Source organism: Callorhinus ursinus, unplaced genomic scaffold, assembly GCF_003265705.2.
Source record: "Callorhinus ursinus isolate GAN/ISIS: 27379988/994484 unplaced genomic scaffold, GSC_fseal_2.0 scaffold6, whole genome shotgun sequence".
NCBI classification, from domain to species: domain Eukaryota; kingdom Metazoa; phylum Chordata; class Mammalia; order Carnivora; family Otariidae; genus Callorhinus; species Callorhinus ursinus.
Window position 1 is genome coordinate 33199805 of NW_027397068.1, and position 19463 is coordinate 33219267.

The window sequence follows — 19463 nt, forward strand, 5'->3', positions numbered from 1 at the left end:
AATAAATTAGTAGCTAAACTGGTAAAGAGCTATAGAAGTCAAATGGCTCTTAATATAATTTCCCTGGATGAACAGATAATCTAAATTATAAAAATAATTAATCCAGGTCTTTGGGAGGCTTAACTTTAACATGCATATATTTTATATTTAAAAAACCAATTATAACTTCAAATTAAAGCAAAAATCTAATTAACATATTGCTGACTCATTATCTCTTTTCCTACAGTTGTATTCTAATTTTCTTTCTCAGTTTCACTAAATTTTGCCCCTTCATTGTCTGCAGATAATATCCTCCTATAGAACAGGAGGCAAGGTACACATTCAATATGAGGTCCCAATTAGTCTTCTTTCTACCTTAAACTGAACATTTATCTTAAGAGACATCTTTTGTCATTTTTCTCCTTTTCTCCTACTTCAGAGGAAGAATTCACTACTCAATTTTCTAACATGAATCCGACACTTTCCACTCTCCATCCGACTCCCACCTGCCCACAAGAAGACCTTGCTCTGTTAAGTCCTCTCTTTCTCAAATCTCCCACCTTTCCTGGGGACCTATAAATAGGTCCTCAACATATTAAAAAAAGCAGGAAAATATCAGAATGTTAGACAAATCATGGATAATACTGGTGAGCCACCGAACCAATCATATTTGGAATACATACTAATGCTATATTTCTTTGAATATATTTTAATTTTTTGAACATATTTATCATAGCTCCTTTTTTTTAAGATTTACTTATTTATTTGAGATACAGAAAAGGAGAGAGAGAGAGAGAGAGAGAGAGAGAGCGTGTGCAGGGGGAGGGGCAGGGGGAGAGGGAAGAGAGACTCTTCAAGCAGACTCCCCTCTGAGCACCGAGCCTGATGCAGGGCTTGATCCCAGGAACCTGAGATCATGACTTGAGCTGATCAAGAGCAGGCTGCTTAACCGACTGAGCCACCCTGGGTACCCCTATCATAGGTTCTTTAAAGTCTTTGTCTGCTAAAGTCTACACCTGGGTCATCTAGGAGTTAGTTTCTACTGACTTTTTTTTTTTTTTTTTAAACCACAGGCCACATTTTCCTGTGTCCTTACACACACAGTAATTTTGGTTAAATACTAAATGTGGTACATGATAAAAGATAAAGGTTCTAGAGGCTGTTTTCTCCCTCTGAGGAGTGTTGATCTAGTTCTAGCAGGCAGTTAAATTACTGGCTGATCACCTTGGCACTGTGTAGTCTTGGTTTACACTCTTAGGACAGATCTGTGGAAAGTTCAAGGTGTTTCTCTATGCCCTCTAACCGGACAAGACTTAACTTTGAAGCATCTTCCTTTTGAATCTTATCACATCTGCTTTTAAGCTTTGAAGAGCAGGGTATGATCCTAACTACAAAAGCATGGCCTTTCTAGTCTTGCTTCAGATGTTGAGGATGATAACAGGGTGTGAAGAAGGTATTAACGTGGCTAGAATTGAAAATCAGAGTCTCCACAGTGTTGTTCCATTCTCAACCCCATAGTAGTCACTCACTGCTAAGCCTTAGGGGGTTTTACCCCAAGCCCAGCTCTCAGCCACGGATCCATGTAGGACTTCCCACGGGGACCTCTGGGACTCCCTTGGGAGCATACATAGGACAGTGCAATTACTGAAATGACATTTGATCAACAAGTTGAATAAAGTGAAGGAGCAAGGCATGTGGATAACTGTGGGAAGAACATTCCAAGTACAGGAAACAGTAAGTGCAAAAGCCTTACAATGTGAATTTTAGGACTTGTAGGGTGACATGAACTAGAGTTGGAGAAGGTACAGAGACTTACCAGGAGTTGGAGAGGGGTGAGAACAGCCTTGTAAGCCACAGAAAGGATTTGAAGTTTACTCTAAGCAAATGGACACTGGAGGATTTTGAGTAGAGTAGTGACATGGTCAAACTTAAGTTTTAAAGCGGTGCTGCACTGAGAATTAATTGTAGTAGAATAAGGGCAAAGGAAGGATACTGAAATAATGCAGGCGAGAGAATGTTGTGGCAAGAACAAGGGTAATAATGGCAGAGAAGGTGTGAAGTGGTTAGATGTATTTTGAAGATGGAGTCAACAGGTAATCCTAATGGCTTAGATGTGGAGTATGAGAAAAAAAAAGTTATTGTCGGGCAACTGGAAGGATGACATCACCATCTACTGAAATGGGAAAAAATACTGAAAGAGAATTAACAGGAAAATCAGGATTGGTTTTGGATCTTTAAATCTGACATACTTATAAGAATCTAAGTGATATAATCTGTTGTATCTGAGTCTGGAGCTCCAGGGCTAGCTCTGGGTGGGAATTATCAGCCTATTGATGGTATTTAAAGCCGTAAGACTGCAATAAATCATCAAAGGATAAGAGAAAACAGTTGAGGTCTGATGTCTGAGCACTTCAAATTAAGTGGTTGGGGATATGAGGGGGAATAAATAAGACTGAGAAAGAGTAGCCAGTGGAGGAAAATGAAAACCTAAGAAAGTATGGTCTCCTGAAAGCCAGTGCAAACAAAAAGTGTTCCAAAGAAAAATGGATTAACTGTGTCAAATGCCAAAAGGTCAAGTTGGATGAAGAATGAGAACTGACCAGTGTATGTGCAACACGGAGTCACTGGTGACCTTGAAAGAGCAATTTCAGGGGAGCGATGTGGCAAAAGCTTGATTGGAAGTCTGCAAGAGAGGAGAGAAGAACTGGAGATAGAGTACTGACAACTGTTTAGAGAAGTTCTGCCCTAAAGGGGAGGAGAAAAACTAGATTGTAGCTGGAAGGAGGGTAGGGTGAAAAAAAAAACAAATGTAGGAGAAATAACAATATGTTTCCATGCTGTAGGAATGATCTAGTAGAGGCCATTTTGACGGTGCAGGATAAGGAGGGGAGAATTGGTAGAGCAGTGCTCCTGAGTAAGTACAAGGGATCGGATCGAGGGACCAAATAGTGGGCTCAGATAGGATCGTGGGGGTTCACTCAGAGTAATGGGGGAGACAGACAATGTGGGCACAGAGCCTGACAGCAGGACTAGAAAAATACAGCACAGCTGCTGGGCAGCACTAATGACCCCTTGAGGTTAATGATCATGAATTAAAAGTGAGACCAGTCAGCATGGCTATATGTTTTTCTCCAGAAATACTGGGCTGCAAGGGAGCAGTCCCCACATAGATGGAGTTGGATTTAGTTACTAATGGATTTGAGGGTATAAGCAAGGGAGTCATTTTAATGAAGGACTACACAATTAAGCTGGTAGGAGGGAATTAAAGCTGTGCTAAGGGCGAGGGGCAGTGAGAAGGTAGTGGATAGGATTATGAAGGAGATGCAGCAATTGGCAATGAGAAGGTTTAGACTATGTGCTTAGGAGTGGTTGCCGCACCGTGAAGGACAAGATCAGCTCAAATAGTTCCTTCTACGGATACGTTCCTTGACCTCACCTTTCCTCTCCTCTTAGCTTCTGGGTCTCCTGACTCTTTATCTGCAATTCTTTATCACTCTCTTCTACTTTCCATCTACTGTTATTCAATAGCCATGTTGTTTATCACTCTCTTCTACTTTCCATCTGTTGTTATTCAATAGCCATGTTTTCTAGTATAAGCTCCTAGAAAGTGTCAGAGTTATCTTCGCACCTACTGGTCCCCTGCCTCTAGAACTACACGTAATATGTATCAAATCAATATCCACAGAAATAATTAGATAAATACATCAGCGTAACAACAGTCGTAGCTTACACTGTCTCCTTGTGCCTCGTGTTCTCTCAAGTGCCTTCTATAATGCTACTGAACTTTAACACCCTCCTGCAGACCCTTGATGTTTATAATACATGGACAGAAACTGAGGAGAGAGAACGATTTCAGTGACTCACATGGAGGAATAATGCTTTCATCAGCACATGTGCATGGGGAGCCCATGACAACCAGGTGGCTTCCAACCGAAGCAAGGTCAGGGCTTTAACAGAGGAGGGTTGGTGTCAGCAAACGTTTTCTGTAAAAGGCCAGACAGTAAGTATTTCCGGTTTTGAGGCTGTCTAGACTCTGTAGGAACTAGTCCCCTCTGGCCCTATAGCATGGAAGTAGCCACAGCTGCTACATACAAATAAGTATGGCTGTGTTCCAATAACACTTTACTTACAGACACTGAAATTTGAATTTCATAGTTTTCACGCGTCACGTTATGTTCTTTTTCTTTTGATTTTTTTTTCAACCATTTAAAAGTATAAATGGTTATACAAAACCTGGTGGCAGGTCTCTGACCCAAAGGCCATAGTTTGCTGACTTCTGGGATAGAGAAGAGTCTTTGTGGCTCTGGGTTAGACATCAGTTTTCAACGTTAGTGGAAGCTCAGGTTGGGCATCTTTCCTGTTTTCATGGCCCTTGCTTTGGGGTCATTGTTATAATCCCATAACCATCTGAAAAATATTTTCTAAGAATTGTTTATTGACTAGTCAAAAATTCACAGGGTTAGGAAGATAGATCACCAAAAAGAAAGAAAAGGTGGCAAACAGAGAAGGCAAGTTGGGGAACTGGAGACCCTCTATCACGGTTACTTTAGTACTTTTAGAAAACCAAAAATTAGAGAAATTAAGCGATTTTCTGAAGACTACACATACCAAAAGTGACAGAGCTGGGATCAGAACTGTAGACCTACTGGGTCCTCATTTCTTTGGTCATCCTATGGTATAATGTGATGCAAGTAACGCTAACAATCAATGCCTCGCACACAGAATGTTCTGTATGCGCTTACGAGTTGAATGAATTTTTAAATATTGGCACGGTGACAGAATAAAGGTTCAGTACCATCTTAACCAATGGGTAACTCATGTGTTTATGCAAGGCAAGGGTGCTCTTCTGGTGAGCCATTAAGGAGCAAAAAGCACTCTTTCTGTACTAGTACAAATTCCATTTGGGTAAATGAGCCCATGATCTGCCACAGCTACATCTCCAAAAGCTGTGAGAGTAGAGAGGGAAAAAGAAAAATCTCTCAGAGATTGGTGAAAGTTACCAGGTGAAACACATCAAATGACCTCAGCACTGCTTTTTCAAGTTTCTTCTATCCAGACCAAATTTCTTAAAATATAGGGCAATTTCTACACCTAAGATTGGGGTCTAATGGGCACAAAAAGGCCTATTTTCTAAGCATGTATACTTGTTCCCTCCTTCTGATTTGATCCACTTAGCTCACTTTTGAGGAAGCACTTGTTCTTTTTCTATCCCTGTTTATGTAAGGAAGTAATGAAATGGACTGATGTTCAGTATGGGTTAGTTTAGATACTGTTGGAAGACATTATGATCCTTTGGCTGCATTAGGACAAATCTCCAGTTAAAGGAGCTACCCTCTAAAGGGAAGGGTTCATTCAGTAAAGAATGAACATCAGTGAGACCTACTTGGGCTTTACCTTTTCCCCAGTTTGATTTTCCTTTATGTCAAGGGAAAGTAGATAGAATGTTTTTGATGTTTTATTTTAAGACCAAGTAGAAAGATACAAAGAGATCCACAAGATTCACAGTTTATCAACTTGAAGTTGCAAATATTTGCAGAATTCTTTCCATCCCTAATAACGATGATACATTATTAATTTTTAATTATTGATTTAATTCTTTTTTAAAATTCTGTAACCCAGGGGTGGCTCTCCTTGGTTACTGTATCAACAGAGTATTGACTGTCGATAGTAGATAAGTAAGTAATAAGCAGGACTAGCAAAAAGGGGGAAATGAATTATGTTTCTTCTTCTTTTTTCCAGTAGGAAATACCCAGCTGCTTACACCAGCAGTTATACAAACGGTAACAGTAATTATAACAATAATAAAACCCTATTTGTATAAATGCAAATCTCAGGTTTTTTTATCCCTCTTTCCTTTTTGGTGTTGCAATTTTATCATTTCTATCTGCTGAACAAACTGATACATTCCTGGGTTATGATGTTGGCTGCACAAAATGTTTCATAGGCAAAGGAAAGAGGGACGAGTTCTTGATAAGGGAATTCATTCTAAACTGCTCCATGCTTGAGTACATATGTGGAAATTTCACTGACTTCAGGAAAAGCCAAATGCAGATATTATTCAAGGATGTTTTACAAGGGTTAGTTCCGGAAGTTTATTTCTATATCCCTTCTGGAGCAAAAATGCTGTCATTAAAGGCTGCCTTGTCCAGGTAACAGTTTTAATTACGGAAGAACAAAACGATGACTTTTTTTTTTTTTTACACTCTCATGTTTTAAAATATATTTTTAAATCCCCCAAACCTGAAAAGGTCACCCTAATTATCAGTGCTGAGAGAGCACCGTGGCTCTCATTTCTTACTTTTTGTGAAGGCCACAGGGGATGGGCTTCCAGGCAGGCAGGTTAGCAGGAGAAACAAAAGATGATCAGACACAGCCACCCATGACTGACAGCTGCTTCCTGACTCTGGGGTTAAGTCAGGAGGGAGGAGACCCAGAGGGGCAACGCGGCAGGTTTTACATGTGCTCCTCAATTATTCTTAAGAGATTTATATAGCTCCACAAACGTACACCGTGCTGTAATAAAAAAATACATCAAAATCAATAGCAATCCTTGCTGTTCAGTTCTACTTCTTGAATTTGAATGTAGGCAATTTAAAGCATTATTCTTTTTCTTGTCATTATTACTAATTTCTCTGCCTAAGGGTTGCGTTTTCTGCATAATTCTGCTTACAAATTCAACAGCCTTACAAGGTTTGAGCCAAAATGAACAGAAAAATTTCTCCCTCATATACAGTAAAATAAAACAAACTCAAATAAAAATTGAGGTGAATTTACCAATATGGGAGGAATGTGAGGCCTTTTTACATTCATTTTAAAAATACCGATATTTCAGTATTCTTTAAAAATCCCATAAAGTGTGAGACCATAAACTCTTATAACAAATGGCCAACATTTTAATTGTTCATCAGCTGTATTCAGATTCCTGACTACCAATCTCCACTGGAAGGCTAAAAGGCTGTTGGCAAAGAGGGCAGAAAAAAACACACAGTTGAGGTAGAGATGAAATGGACAGGCAGTGATAAGAACCTCTCAGTGAATCTACATTTTAAAGGACGAGGGCTAGAAAAACATACTTTTCTCTTAGCATAAAATTTCATGCATACATGCGGATCTCAAAGGATTCCTTTTGAAAACCAGATGGAAATGTGTTCTCCACATCAAATGACAGAATGCAGCTAACAAGATCAGTTTATCAGTAATTCAGCTCTCAGGAAAACCTCCAAAGCTTAATAAAGACTCGAGCCCTACAACAAGAATAACCTCTTTTCATTGTGTTTCTACTTTACTGCATCAATTCCATTTAGAGAATATAGGCAGTGCACCATAGGATTGCTAATCAATACCAGACAGATTCTAATGACAAGAAATCATCTATTTCTTTAGTTTCATAATTAGACAAAGAAATCTGGAGCTACTTAAGTATGTTAAAACTTCAGGATTATTCTAAGTCCATATTTCTTTGCAAGAAAAATCAGCACCTATGTCAATATTTAGATGTGTGTGCTGTGTGTTTATCAGCATTGAACTGAAAGCAGGTATATATATATGCAGTGATACTAAAATGTGGAAGTATAGCTTCAGGAAATGGCCTGTAAGTCGTGCTTGTTCTTAACATGGAACATGAAAAAATAAGGAGCAGCAAATCGTGCTATAAGGTACTGCAACAGAAGCATAGTTTCAACTTTATAACCTGTTCTTTCTACTTAAGGAAAAATAGGTGGAATCTGTGCTTGTGTGTTATACAAGGTTCTAAATGTAGACTAGCAGTGATGGAGTGTAACAAAGCTGTCCCAGATTTTTGTTGCAATTGCAGATAGATTTAAATGATAGAAACACCAATAGGGGATGGTCTCCCTTTTGGGCAGCTTCCACATTTCTATTAGCTCCTGAAGACTGTCCTCATTTCATTGCTTTCTGAGAACCTTCTCACGATGGGCAGGGCACGGGCCTGGTATGGCAGAATTTACCTTGAGGGGATGGGACAGAGCAGGAATCAGAAATAGGAAATGTCTCCTGGAGTGGGGCAGTGGCCTGGTGGGAACAGGGGGGCTACCTTTCAGTGGGGAGACAACTGGAACAAGCTGACTCCAGTTTACTCATTCATTCATTCAACAAATATTTACTGAGAAATTACTATGTATCAGACATTGGGGCAAGTGGTAGGAACACCATGGTGAATAAATCCTGGTCCTTGGCCTCAGATAGCTTAGGGAGTAGCTCGGGCAGAGTTCCCAAGCAGTACAAGAAAGGATAGGCAATGATAACTCAGAATGATAAACAGAACCAAAGCAGAAATGCATGGCCCTGAAACTAGAAAAGGATACCTAGGTAACTAGAAAAGAAAAGTCCAACTGGCCCAGAAGGGCTTCTCGGAGAAATGATATATCTATGTGAGCCCCAAGGAGAGTAGGAGTTTTCTAAGGAAAAAATGTGTGTGTGCATGAGAGAGAGAGAGAGAGACAGAGAGGGGAAAAGAAGATGCTGGAGAAAGTATTCCACACAGAAGGAAGGAGAACATGAAGCTAGGGCAAGGGGAAAGTTGTTTGAGATGAATGGAGCGGGGAGGGTGGAAAGCTTAGGCAACTCAAGCAAAGGCCAGCCCGGGAAGGGTCTTTTAATCCTCAAGTTGAGGATTCTTCCCTTGTTCCTGAGGGCAATAGGATGTTATACTCCAGATTATAGGTAATGATACAGGTCAACATTAGGCAGTCAAGAGAGTCAGAAAGATTTAACAGAGGTATGGTGAGTTCAGACTGAAAGGAGACTCTGGGTCAGAATTATGAAGCCTTTCAACAGATCCAAGGAGACTTTCAGCCACAGCAGACATTTGGGAGCCAGCTGCTCTTCCACCAGAAAGACCCAGCATGCATTACTGGGAAGGGGAATCAGGGCCAGGGGTGGTTATCAAAATCCATTTAGTAAAACTGGACTCAAATCAGACTCGTTTCTAGTTGCACAGTTGATTGTCATGGAGTCTTCTGAATGTTAAATTATTAAATTATTTCTGACTACATTTTCTGTCTTCCACATTATAAATGGGGTATTTAAAGTTTATTTCATTACAATTATTTTCAAAAAGCTCAAAGTATATTTTTGAAGGCAGTAAATATTACACTCCATCTCTTGCCTTTTGGATGAGCCTTCAGAGATCTGATTTCAATTTGTATGTCTTTGAAGCCAATCTGACCTGCTTATTCACAATTCAGCATTAAAAGCAAAATAGGACGCCTTCAGCTGTAAACAGAGCCTTTAGGAATCATAAAAACTGGTAAGTAATAAAATCAGAAAATATACCATCATCATCGGACTAACAATGCCATCTGTAAATGTGAGAGTTTCAGGTCAATGGGTCTGTGGTTACACATGGCGGCCATTTGTGTTGCCCACAGTAAGGCAGTAGTCTTATCAGTTTGGCAAAGTTCTTATTAGGAACAGACTTGCAGCATGAAAATGAGAGTTCAGATATCATTTAGTTTGGAAATTCAGACTAAGAAATGTATTCTGAGATATGGCGGACCATTTGTCCAGGTAACAAGTCACAATGTCATTGCAATGGCCCCTTCCAATGCACTCAGTGTTTCACTTACTTTTATCTTACCTCATCTTTAGTTAGTAGTAAAACTTAAAACAGGGACTACCAAGGGTAACATGGCCCCTCAATTAAAACAGGAGTTCTACTTTACAAAGTATGCTAATAGAGTCCTACGGTGTTGGATCCAATTCTTGGAATGATAGTCCTGCATAATGCGGTTTGATCATGAAAGTTTTAAGAAGGTGTCCTGAAAGTAATGAAGAGCTTCTCTGAAAGGCCACAGAAGCTTTCTGGCTAGCTTTTAAATTGCTTGATATAAATAAACGTCTTTTCTCCTTGGAGCAGCGGACTTCAGATTCCTTGCTTTTCATTTCTATTTTCCAATCCCCTGTAGCCACCTGGAAAACAGCTCACAGGTGCACTGCTGTTCAGGAGAGTGGGGGGAATGGGAAATCAAATGTGAAAGAAGAGTAAGCTTTTAACTCTGCTGTCAGCAACAGGAAGAGGAAACAGAAGATATCGCTGCTCCCCTCTTTTTTCCACCTTCTTTAGCCTAGACATGGTGTGAAGTCCCCAAGGGAATGCCACAATATGTTAGCTTTTCTCAGTCTGGCAAGGCCTCCAGGAATACACTGAACTGTTTATTTCAGATAGGCCCTTTGCTGCATTCAACCCCCAGAAAACAAGCATGACAATTAGCCTCCTTTGCTGAAGACACTGGCAGAGGACAGGAAATTACAAATAGGAAGTGCACTAGAGGGGAAAAATAGGCCCCTTCCATAAACAAAACCAAAACAATGAAAAAAACAACAAAAACCCAAACAAGGTGCTGATGAAGGATGGCATTTGGATAAATTAAAATCAAGTGGCATTCTTGAATACTTTAAATGAGTGAGTTGAGGTGGAAGTTTAGATTTGTTATGGGAAGGAATGTATATAACAGAAATAATCTTTATTTTTAAAACAATGTATTCAGCAACTACATGCTTGTGCATGTTTGTGTATCAAATATTTTGAAACCCCTAAGCACCTTCTGTGAAGACATTAAGTGAAGAAATACTTGTTCTAAAATGAATTGCATATTGATGTAAAAAGAAATACCATCTTCTTGTTTATTTTGAAAGCTAAACTTTCAAAAATGTAATATGCAGCCACTGGCATCTTTGAACTCACTACTCCTTTTTCAAGCAGTCTCAAGAGTTGAATCCTGCATTCTTGCCATATGCCAAGGGTTAGGCCATTAATATGTAAAAGACGCTGGTATCCAGAGAATTGACTTTATAATTGGAGAACACCCAAATAAACCTAACACTTCTCAAACAATGCTGCACCACAGCATCCCTGTTCTCTGAGGCTATTAGGCCATGTCCAATTTTCTCGGTCTGTCGGAAGATACAGCTGCCTCCATGTGCCAGGAAGCTTTAATTATGGCAACTCTTCCTCCCACTGGAAAGCCTCTTCCTGTGGCCTGAAAGTTTGAATTATTCAAGCCCATGTTAATACACTGTACTGAATGCTCGGTTTGGCCCACTGAGGCGCACCGGGAACTATTCTCTCTTTACAGATTTGATTTCTTTCTTTCCCTCTCTCTCTCCCTCCTCCTTCCTTTTCCTCTCCTTCCTCATTCCCTTTGCTTCCATCATTAAAAGCAAGAACCAGGGAACACTTAGCACTGAGCGACTCATGGAACTTGTTACGGCTGATCTCTTACAGACCACTCATGTGAAGCCACAAAAAAAAGAATCTCTCAACTAAAAGTTTCACATGGATAAAGCTTCATTCCTTAACCGTCTTTTAGAAACAGTGATACAATTTATATAATCGGTTAGCCAGAATTCCAGGACCTTTAAATATACTTCTCCTCAAATTAGGCTGTTAATTTGGTTTTACTCCTAAAATAGAAGCAGCAGGAGAAATCTTGATCTTTCCTGCTGAAGCTACAAAGAGTTAATATATACGAATGCTGTTTTGATACGAAATTCTAGATTTCAGTCTTTGATTAATGTTTTTAGGTTTTGCTTATTAAAATACCAACCCTAATTTTCCTCTCTTCTAAATTTTCATCCAGATTTGAGTTGTCAGTGTGACTTCTTTGTAACCAAAGTCAGCATCAAGATTATATGTGGTATCCTTGGATTAAGGGCTGCTGTGATTTCCAGGCTTGGTTGATCATGCACCACCCGCAAGGCCTCCTGGAGGCTTAATTTTCTCATCTATGAAATAGGAGTAGCAATATAAACACCATTGAGAACCTGCAAAAATCAAATAGGATTATATTCAGGAAAGTTTTTTCAAAACTGTAAAGTAACATGTAAATTAAGATGTCTTTGCTATTATTTTTTCATGTAATGAGAGGAACACCATCTTTGGTTTATACTCCAATTCATTCTGTTGAGTATGTTTTACAAGCCTTTCTCCTATGTCTGTTTGCTCACAGAAAGAAGTCACTGAGTTTACAATGCAGGCAGTGGGATTCTCTCCCTTCTGTACACACTGAGTCTGTTTTTAGGGGAAAAGGAAAAGAAGGTAGTGAAGAAAAATACATTCCCTGAAAATTCCTAAAGAGCTGCACAAGTCCTCTAGTTAATGAAGCCAGAGAGTCTGTGAAAGTTGTTGCCTATACTGAGAAATGCTCTCAGAAACTGTTTCGGGATTTAAAAAAAAAAAAGATATCTCTTCAAAAAGAACCCCCAATTTTTTTCAGCAGCAGGTGGAATATTTAGGCAGAAAACACAGAAAGAACTTACTTAAAAAAAATACTGCATGTGTCACTGGGATTGGAAAAACTGACACAGGACTCAACCAATTCTACCGGTTGCGGATGATCTCTCACTCTCTCTGTGCACGTCTAATCCCTGGGTGTTAATTATTGTCTGCCTTGTTACTGACCAGGAATCTGGTCTTAAACACTCAATGTCAAGAAAAGCAAAACAAAAGAAAACTCTAAACCCACCCTTGAAAATGATAACAAAATGATTCTGTGCTGATACAACACTACCCAGAAAATGCTGGGCCTACCATGTAAGAGGAACTTAAAACTCATTAAAGAATTTTAAAATTTAAGACCAAATCTATATTGACTCCATTTTTCACATTAACAATGAATTCTTCATTGACAAATCCATTCACGATGTACACTCCTGGAGGCTTTATACTATGTTGAAGCATTACTTTATAAAGGCAGTATTTTTTGGTGCTAATTGCAGAGTTGTTGCAAGTCATGTATTTCTAATGTTTTATTTTCTTTAAGTGTGTCCTTTTTTATGGTGAGAAACCAGTTGTGAAACCATTCACTACCAAAGGACTGTGCTACGCATTGAAAAGCCAGTCTGAGCCAAGACATCTAGTCTCAGTCACAATTTAGAACCAGAAAATTCTGTGATCACTTTCTACTGCTTATCTCAACAAAAACCCAAGGGGCACTGAATTTTCCAGCTCCTAAAAGTCTGGGCTTATGATTACTGGAGCAAGAGAGAAAAAAAAAAAAAATAAAGAGCTGAAAGGTCCTTTAATAACAGTGTCACAAAACTTTATAACATTTTCGATAGTAAATGGTGGAAAGCAAAATTCCATACTAAGAGTTTACAACCAGAATAAACGTAGAAGTAAAGTAAAGTAGAAGTAAAAAGTAAATATTCAAGGTGTTTTCCTGTGATACACACATATATGCATATGCGCAGACACGCGTTAACAGTAGATCTGAGGGAAAAATTACTAAATTTTATCAAATTAAATTAGGGGGTAAGAGAGAGAGAAAATACCCATCAGACTAAAATTCAAATTGGTCTGCAGCTCAAGTTAATCTATACATGCTATTACATGACTCATTCTCTAAAGTGCTAGGATATTCTATTTGTGCACCGTTTTCATACATATGCCAGTTTAACAACATAAGAGAGATTGGCTAGTAAATATCTGAATGGTTATTAGCCAAGTATATCAAACTATATTGATTAATTTGTATAATAAAATAAAAAGAGAAGAAAATGGGTATGTTAAGTTCTGCTGGGAAGAAGCTTGTTTCTCTTTCCAATTAAATGTCTAAAATAAATTGTTAATTTCCATCCTTCCTTTTTATAGACTAGCCTGGAATTTCAAACAGTGACTTAACAAAACTCTTCCTCAGGCATACAATTTTGCTTTTCACATTTTCTTTAATTTGGAAATTTAATTTAATTGGGAAATTTTTAAAGATTTTAAAGATTTTATTTATTTATTTGACAGAGAGATAGAGCCAGAGAGCACAAGAGGAGGGAATGGCAGAGGGAGAGGGAGAAGCAGGCTCCCCGCTGAGCAGGGAGCCCGATGGGGAGCTCGATCCCAGGACCCTGAGATCATGACCCTACCCGAAGGCAGATGCTCAATCATCTGAGCCACCCAGGCACCCCGTGATTCACTTTCAATGAGAAAAAATAACTTTAGAAAGAAACTTAAAAAGTTATAACAAATGATAAAAAGTCTGTCTTAATATTTATTATAAATAACATGTTGAGAAGAAAAACTACTTACATTTTTGTCTGCTACCCTTACTTCTGTGGAGCTGTTAAAATCTTAGTAACTTAGTAACATTCCAATTTTAATGCATTAAGAAGAAGATAAAAATGAAATAACAACTAGACTGAAACAGTCATGTCTGTTTAGAAGATGTTAAAGATGACTGGAGTCATTCTTAGAGATTTCTAATATAAATTACTATATTAGCCTTCTTTTTACTCTCATTTAAATAACGTATTTAGCCTTCATTCATGTGCATTTTAGAGAATTTAGAGAATACAATTACAATGAAGAAATAAAAACTGCTTTAAGCCCAATTATCCAGAGATAAGCACTATTAATATTATGCATTAATAAAGATATAATTTTAACTATATTGAGCACTTACTCTGTATCAGTCTCATATATATATAATGTATTTTAAATAAAATATATAATTTAGAACAGATTATATAAAATCATTATCTCCACTTTGCAAATGAGGAAATTAAGGCACAGAGATGTTTAATAACTTGCTCAGGGTCAAAGGTCAGATGTTTAATAAGTAGAGAGGCTGGGATTTGAAATTGGGCCTTCCCTCTGAACTATGCCAAAGACTGTGATCATAGCCACAACTGCCCCATAGGGCTTTTCTCTGTGTGTATAAAGAGGGAATGGAATTAATACATACTGTTTTATAACCTGTTTTTTGTCCATGTAACATACTATGAACCTCTTCTCACATCATTAGGTAATCACCTACGAGAGCACTTGGAAAAGCAGCATACTGACAAGTAAGAAATCCTGTAGTATAGCTGTTGCTAGCCCAAACAAAGAATGCTATTTTCTGACATGTATTCAAATCAAGCAAACATCACCCTCTTTAGGCAAACAGAGATTACCATAGCAAAACTGACCGATGATCTGATCAGTCCAATGTCCTATTTCTGAAAATGTCCACTGCTGACTATTTTAGTAGGAGACATAAAATCCCCCATAAAGTACCTAATTGTGTGATACGCTGCAGTAAGATGAAAATTTCCCCTTCGTCCAGTTTCTCATCTTCTCCCGCCTAAAAGCTTTAGAGGGAATAGTCCTTGAAATTTTATCCTACTGAAACTAGTCATGTGTGAAGATGTTATTTTAACACACACATATACGCTCACATATGCACTATAAATACGAAGAAATGAGTTATTCCTGGCTAGCTTAAAAAATTCAGAAATTATTGTACCTATTTCTATAAATATATAATATACCAAGTGCACATACATAGTTAATCCATTACAATTACAAGAAAGTATCTGCCAGGTAATGTATAGCACCAGTGGAAGCAACAGGTAAACAGCATTCAATAAAATAATCCTTTCCTCCATTAACGATGTACCGTTAAAAAAAAAAAAAAGAGGAAGGGGGAGTGCAGAGGGAGAGGGAGAGAGAGAATCTTAAGCGGGTTCCACCGTGCCGCCGAGCCAACGGGGCTCCATCTCACAACCCTGAGATCATGACCTGAGCTGGAATCAAGAGCTGGCACTAAACCGACTGAACCACCCAGGTGCCCCTAAAAACACACTCCTTAAGGGAGGTAACCAAAGGGCAATTATCGAGTGGCAAAATTCACTGGGTGTGTTTCTCCACAGTGCAAATCAGAAAATCAATGCAATCATATATTTTATTCTTTTTTTTATATACTGAAGGTCCCATCAACCACCCATACTATATTATATTTAGAATTTAATGTGGTTCTAAAAATATCACTGAGTATATTGGCATGGTAGCCAGGCAGACAGGGACATTTAAGGGCTTAACCCCCCCCAAAAAAAAAAACCCAAAAAACTTCTTTGAAATCTTGTCTTTCTCTAATGAAAAAGGACATAAGAGACTGGTATCACCTATAAGACCCAAGAGCTTTATGAGTTCGAATGAATAATTACCTTTGGCTGGACAGATTGCTAAAGATTTCATGGCAAGGAAGGCAACTATACTATTTCTAGCCCCATGCTTCTCCAGAATCTTTCACTTGTCTCTTGTTGCCATCCCCCAAAACAACAAGGACATTAGATGTAGTCTGTGCCCAAGGATTTGAATATAAGTAATTTTGTCCAGTAAGTGATGGGAACCATTGCCTAACCCTGGGGCTTTTCCCTGACCTAGTCAGCTACTAATTAATCATCCTTACTTACCCTAATAGCACAGATTCATAGTTCCCTAAGAACACAGACCGTATTTTATGAACTTTATATTCCAGATGCCTAGCATGGTTCCTGGGACAGAGAAGATGTTCAATACATCTTTATTGGAACAGTGTCTGACACACAAGTCCTTGTTAAATGCTAGTTGGTGGAACATTTGGATGGATGAATGAATATGGTTAAACACTGACTTTCTCTAATGTTATCTTACATGTTTCAGTCTGGAATATGAACATTTTAAAATTTATTTCATGGGAAGTGTCATAATACAACATTGTAGTTTTTACACTAAAAATATACTCTGTGTATAAAGACAATTCAGTCACCATTTAAAGAAATAACACACGTTGGATACCCATCAGTACTATTTATAAATTCTTCCTTGAATAGGAAAAAAATGCTGTAACTGCTTCCAAATCAGCAAAGTAGACAGCCAGTAAGTCCAAGAAACATGAAAATATTATATGTCTGTAAGAACAACTAACCCTGGGTATTTATTTTAAAAATTGAAGATATAAAATAGAAAGACACCCAATCATCTTCTTCTTACTATTTTTTGAACTATTTTTTTTAAGATTTTATTTTTAAGTACACCCAACATGGGCCTTGAACTTACAACACTGAAATCAAGTGTCACATGCTCTAAGGACTGAGCCAGCCAAGCACCCCTTCCTCTTACTATTTTTAAGCGGCCCCAAGTAAGTAAGCACTGATGGAATTAATTCACCACAATTTTCCCCTGCTTGTGGCATCTTGTTTCCCCCTTAGGTAAGTGGAAGAGAAACTACTCCAGGAGGCTGGTTTCCTTATAAATCTGCAGATGATGAAACCCTGAGTTAATCATAATCTTGTTTCAGTTTGTCAGCTGAGGACATTAATACTTGTCATTCTCAGGAAGCCCCTGGAGAGCAATACTTTCTAACACTTGCCCTGCAAACATGTTCTACAAGTACAAATTATATACTTTGTATCATCACCTAAGAGATGGACAGAACTGAAATCAGAAAGAGCAAACAAGGTCTACTTTCAATTTTCCAAACTTTCTTCTATGAGCTTTGAAATCAAAGTCAGCATTTTACACTGAAGTACCTCTCTAACAACCACAGTTGTTAATGAAGCACAAAATGTCCAATGGGCAATACAGTAGCTAGTGCTGTATGTCAAATAAAAAAACAAAAGGGATAAATTTCTTTTATAACAATGATATACAAGCTCTGGGGAGCCTAAAAGACTATATCAACCTATACAAATTCTCTCTCCTCAGGAGTCAATGAAATGTAGCACAATTACAGATGGCATTTTTCTCTTAAGTTTCATACCTGTGTACTATTTGAAAATGATCAAAATACAGAGATTAAATTATATACAAGCGTGTTTTTTTTACTTCAACTGTAATTACATTTTTAGAATCTAATTAATATGTTAATGCAATCTTTTTAAAAGACACACAAAGCACTGTAGGATCTGCTTTTCCCAAAAGTGTGCCCTGTGCCGAATTCAATGGCTATTGTCCTCAGTAGTGTAGGCTGAAGAAGTGCAGCGGTTCAATCCATTGTTCTTTTTTGGAGTCTCACAATAACCAGTAGTCGATTAGATTTGAAGGGAGAATTCAGAGTGCTTTAAAGGGAGCACAGTTAAAAAAAAATTAACTAGAGGAAGCCCTATTCTGCATTTTCTTCTATAAATTATGCCCCTTCTGATCAGCATCAGACTAAAATTGGACTCCTGACAGAGGAGATCACACAGGAGGAGGTAATGCCAAAAGGGATTTTATTTTCTTCAAGGTTGTTCAATTCCACTGTCTCCTGTTCCTCACCAGCCTTGTCCTAGGAGAATTCACACTACTATGAATAATTTTTTTCAGAGTGATTTGAATACCAGATGGTATATCAAAGTCGATGCTAAATTTTTCTTTTGAAACACAGGCTCATTGGGAATGCATTTTTTATTTCTAAAGTTACAACTTCACAATTACTAGGTGCCATTTGTATTGGTACTGTCACATCCGCCTAAGAAAGTTAAAAAAAAAAAAAGGAGATGGTATTTTTTACAAGTTATGTGACTCATTTTTTTTTCTTTTAAAGAGAAACCATTGACCTCCATGGCGGAAACTGTCCAGAATATGTTGTAAATAATCTATTATTTAAAAAATTCTTCCCACTGTTCCTCCCGATTGCCCTATCAAGTCGTAGAAAGTGAAAAACTGAGTGTTGAGAACCTAACAGGGCTGAGTTGTGGGGAGTCAGCCCTACTCAGCCCTCTCTGTAGGTGCAATTCTTTCTGTCCTCTGTTGAACTGGCTCTTCTCAGACCACTGTTCAAGGCAAGGTTGACTGATACCTTTTTCCTCTGGAGATGAAAGAAGTCTCAATATAGCTGGGTTCAGTCCCACCTGCCCTGCCACTAAGCACTTCAGTGTAACTATGGCTTGGGAAATGCATGCTTTCAGAGATTTCTTTGGAGCAGGCAGCAGGCTGATTAAAACAGGTACAGGACTGTGTATATTTCACAGGGGGGAGCTATCCAACCTCGTAAGAGAGTTTTTGTTTTGTATTTATACCGCTACTGAGGCAGCACATCTCAGGACTTAAAGGGTAATTGCACTAAGCATTTATGTAGCTGCAAGTCATTAGTGGATATAATGGAAAGAACAGGAAAAAAGTCAAGTCAGTCATTCATCTGACAGATATTTATGAGACCTGGTGTTGGGCCCATTTCCCCATTTGATGAGGGCACTGGATTTATAGATAAAGGCAGTGCCATGGGTAAGGTAGATACTGATTTCTGCAAGGCATTTAGTGAGCCCTTTGTAATGTCCTTGTAGACAGAATGAACAAAGGTGGGCTGCCTAATAGGGAGATTGATAGGAATGTCTGATAAATGTATGGCGTCACCAGGAAGGAGATCTGTCCTGTCAGCCCTGGGGGTTCAGAGTTCAGTTCTTTCTTATTCACCATTGTTATCCATGCTTTTACTGAAGACACAAAGAGCCTCTTGATCAGCTTAGTGTAAAACTCTTAGGCTCTGCCTTTCAAACTCTGGGTTTAACACAAGTCTGGGATTTAAATTCTGCAAGCTTCTGTTTTCTCACATGCAAAAAGAGCGAAACAGTCCTGACAATATTTCTCAGAATTTCTTTGAGAATGAAAGTAGATGCATGTTAGCACGAAGTAGGTCCTTAATACCCCAAAGTGTGTTCTATAGAACAAACCTGCACAGGACACAGAAAGACTAGCTAATGTAGTTTATAGCAAGATCAAGATTTAAAATGATCCTGGCATATGGGAA

The 19463-nt window shown here is 38.4% G+C and overlaps 1 protein-coding gene across 6 annotated transcripts in view; it reads right to left on the reverse strand.

The window, feature by feature from the left end:
- Positions 1-19463, reverse strand: part of HS3ST5 (heparan sulfate-glucosamine 3-sulfotransferase 5) — a 264957-nt gene that overhangs the window by 198588 nt on the left and 46906 nt on the right. For 3 of the 6 annotated variants that reach the window (XM_025860618.2, XM_073893807.1, XM_073893803.1), the window contains exon 2: positions 6278-6492. The exons of 2 other annotated variants lie outside the window; for them this stretch is intronic. The gene's annotated coding sequence lies outside the window, so the exon portion shown is untranslated. Of the gene's footprint in view, positions 1-6277; positions 6493-11546; positions 11645-19463 lie in introns of those variants that run through there. One more of the 6 variants, XM_073893804.1, reaches the window with a different exon arrangement.